General features: G+C 50.7%; 1 protein-coding gene across 7 annotated transcripts in view; it reads left to right on the plus strand.

Moving 5' to 3' along the window:
• Window positions 1-3459, plus strand: part of DIDO1 (death inducer-obliterator 1) — a 50597-nt gene that overhangs the window by 6666 nt on the left and 40472 nt on the right. The window contains exon 1 of one of the 7 annotated variants that reach the window (XM_023747441.1): window positions 45-213. The exons of the other annotated variants lie outside the window; for them this stretch is intronic. The gene's annotated coding sequence lies outside the window, so the exon portion shown is untranslated. Of the gene's footprint in view, window positions 1-44; window positions 214-3459 lie in introns of those variants that run through there. 7 annotated transcript variants of the gene reach the window in all.

Genomic DNA, 3459 nt, shown 5'->3' on the forward strand with positions numbered 1-3459 from the left:
CGGCCCGCGAGCTGAGGGAGCCGGGTCCGGTCCCGGCGGGAGCGCACTGAAAGCGGAGAGAGCGAATGCGGTCCTGGGACCCAGGCACGTTCCCGGTGCGGCGAGCTGACACGCAGAGACGCCTGTTCCTGTGGTCGTGGAGCTGGTGGGGTTGAGTTGTTTGTTTACACTGGACGTCTCGGTGGCGAAGTTTCGCTCCAGAGCCTGTTCAGGGTACGTTCTGTTGGCTTCTGTGTAACCGGCTGGTTTTGACGAGCGCCGACTCTTGCGAGGGTGACGGCGCGGTGTGTGGTACGGAGAGACCCGCTCGCTTTCTCAGCGCCCGCGCCCGGCGGGAAGCGCGGTGTTGGGTTTTCTGGTGTCGCGGTGTGCCGTCCGGACTTTCGCCTCTGGCGCTCAGATCGTTAGCTTTCTCCTCGGTCCCCGCGCCCCCTGCCCCCGGCCAGGCCTAGAGACAGGAAGTCAACCAGCGTTCCTGCTTTGGGTCTGGCACCTCGTTGTGGGCGCTGGGAAGGGCGGCCTTAGGTGACAGCAGCGCGGTGACTTAAGCTGTAGCTGTTGAAGGTACCCTCTTCCTTGCCCGGGCCGTCGGTAACCATGTCCTTGTCGTTGGCACGCTGATGGAATGAGATTTGAGCCTCGTGTGCTAAGGGGCATATGTAGGAGAAAGGGGGTTTTAAGATCTTCTCAGTGTATTCACATACCTTGTATCTAGGTTGGTACGGGGGAAGCTGAGCCTCCCATTAGGAGTGTAACGGCTTGCAGTGGGCACGAGTGCCAGCTCGTTGTTTTGAGAAGGGTGCTTTTGTGTGCAGCCTGACCTCCAGCAGCTGAAGTGCAGGATTGCACGGCTGGGCTCTGACAAATGGTGGTTCCCTGGTTTCCCGGAGCCACGTAGGCCCTGACTGAAACATGCTTCCAAGAAAGGTGCTTTCAGCTGCGCGTTTTAAGGAAATAAGATCTCTGATCTTTGGAACGATTCCTTGATTTATTCAGCGAATATTCATTGCATCCTGTGTGCCAGGCACCAGGACAGAAGCAGCGACCAGAAAGTTGACCCTCCCAATCCTATAGACAACCTAGCGGGGACATGCGAGGTCATCCCAGCTCCTTCATTGGGCTCTGCGTTGTCAACCCTGCACCCTGGAGCCTAGAGCCCCGTTGCACGTGTCTTTGTGACTGATCCACATTGTAAACACGGTATAGTCATCTCAGAAGACCCAGCGCTGGCCGGGTTATAAACGTTTCGCCTAATGCATTTCCTCAGCACCGTTTTCTGCTTACCTGTGTTCACCTTGAGTTTAGGAATAACGTATCTTTTGTTTACTTCCGATTTTCCAAGAGCCTTTCCTTATTTTACTATTTTATTAAATGTAAGCTATTTCAAGCAAAGTGAGTTCTGTTCTCATAAGAAAAAGGGGCACAAGTAAAAAGTCGTATAATTGGCTGCTCCTCTTTCTTCCTTACTATTTGCTGGTACCCATGGTTACCAATTTCTTTCCTGGCAAAGGGTGGCTGTGAGCATGTGTGCTGTGAGCATCACAATGGCTTGTTGCAGACGTGTCCCTGGGACTTAGAGATGGGCACGCTTGGTGCTGCACGTGGGCCTTGGTTCATGGGCTTGCTTTCACGTGGGGAGAGGGCTTTGGAGTGGGCACTTTGGCTCCCAGTGCAGCTTGTGGGTCCTGCTGTTGATACTGTAAGTACCAGGGGGTGCCTAATTTCCTAGGAGTTCCATCCCTGTAGCCCAGGGACTGGTTCTTTCTAGTACATGTTGGCAAGATGTTCCAGGACCTGATTTTTCTTCAAATGTCTGTCCCATGATACCAAGTGACTTCATTTGACTCTTAACAGAGCAAAGATTGTGTTCACAGGCCAGCTCTCTGTTGTCCTCGGGTCCCTGAAGGGTGGCACTGTGTCCCCTTAGAGGCCTGACTTCTCATACCCCTGGTAGACTCAGCAAGGCCACTGAGAAAGCTTTTCCCTACAGTTTGACTTTTGCGTTTTCCTTACTTAAGTGGTGAGGTCACTTACAGTGTATGGAAATATAATATTACCCTTTTTATGGCCAGCGTTAAGTGACCTTGCTAATTCCATCACAGAGGTCTGTGATTGACAACTAATGGAAAGGCATCAGTCCGGAAGGAAGGGGCTAGAAACCGTTGACTCGAGTTCACTTGGTCCAGTGCCCACCTGATTTGCAGAGTAGTGGCTCTTGCTTAGGCCTCGTTTTATTTTTTGAGTAAGGTAAATTGTTACACCAAGTTGAATAGGTAATTGTATGTATTGTAATAAGAATGCCTGTAACCATGACAATAAAGCATACTTCAGCAGGTGGTGGTTACCTTGTGTGTAATTTACGAGGCAGATATTTCTCTCTTTGGGTATCAAACTTCGAAGCTGTGGTTTTGTTTTTCATATGCTGATACAGACACTTGGGTGGTACTTAGTACACCTTTATAAGACTGTAAACGGGGGCTTTTTTCCAATATAAAGATAGCTTTACTATGGTTTGGGTTATAAAGATAAATACACATATAGAAAATTAAAGCAATATTTAAAAAAAGAAGAAAGCAAAAACACCACTGAGCTAAGCCATTTGGGCCTGACATTGTCATTTTAATAGGTGACTTCCATCATTCATTGCATGTTTGCCTGCTGTGAGCCCTGACCAGTCTTGACTTGGTAGAATTTCAGATAACTTCTTAGGAAACTGTGAGGTCACAATTGTCCCCCATTTCCCAGGCAGGAAAGTGCAGCCCAGAGAGAGGTAACTTGCTGTTAAGTTTGCAGCCAGGGACATCCTGATGTAAAAGCCATTGAGCCCCAGCCCCCAGTCTGCTTATCCAGGACTTAGCCCACTTGTCAATGGAGGGGTGTCATGTTGCGGTCAGTAGGGGAGGGTGCTGCTGGCTGCCTTTGTCAGGACCAAGAATGGTGAGTGGTCCCCCTGAGGTGCCACCCCACACCCCATAGAGAGACAGGGCTAGGTAGATGCTAGCCTTGGACTCTTAGGGTTTGTTGATTGTAATCTGAAGTTTCCTCTCTAGTTGTAAGACAGCCCTCCTGGGCATGCCTCTCTGCCCGTGCAGCATTGAGATAAGCTTGAAGATTCAGCTCTGTGTGGGTCCATGAAAATTGACACAAAATCCTGTTATTTATTCTTTAACACCTTTATTTAAGCTTAGAACTTTCCCACTACCCCAGAGGTCGGCAAACCGCGGATCGAGAGCCACATGCGGCTCTTTGGCCTCTTGAATGTGGCTCTTCCACAAAATACCACGTGCGGGCGCGCACGTACAGTGCGATGGCGTTAGAAGAAGTGGGGGGGTGTAGTGGGGGGGTGTAGGTGGGTCGGGTGAGGGGAGACGCAGCGCAGGCGGGCCTCGGGATACACAGCGTGGGGGAGGTACATTGGTTTTGGAGGTACGTTTCGCTGAGGTCGACCCCTTTCCAACT

Source organism: Myotis lucifugus, unplaced genomic scaffold (genome assembly GCF_000147115.1).
Source record: "Myotis lucifugus unplaced genomic scaffold, Myoluc2.0 scaffold_879, whole genome shotgun sequence".
NCBI classification, from domain to species: domain Eukaryota; kingdom Metazoa; phylum Chordata; class Mammalia; order Chiroptera; family Vespertilionidae; genus Myotis; species Myotis lucifugus.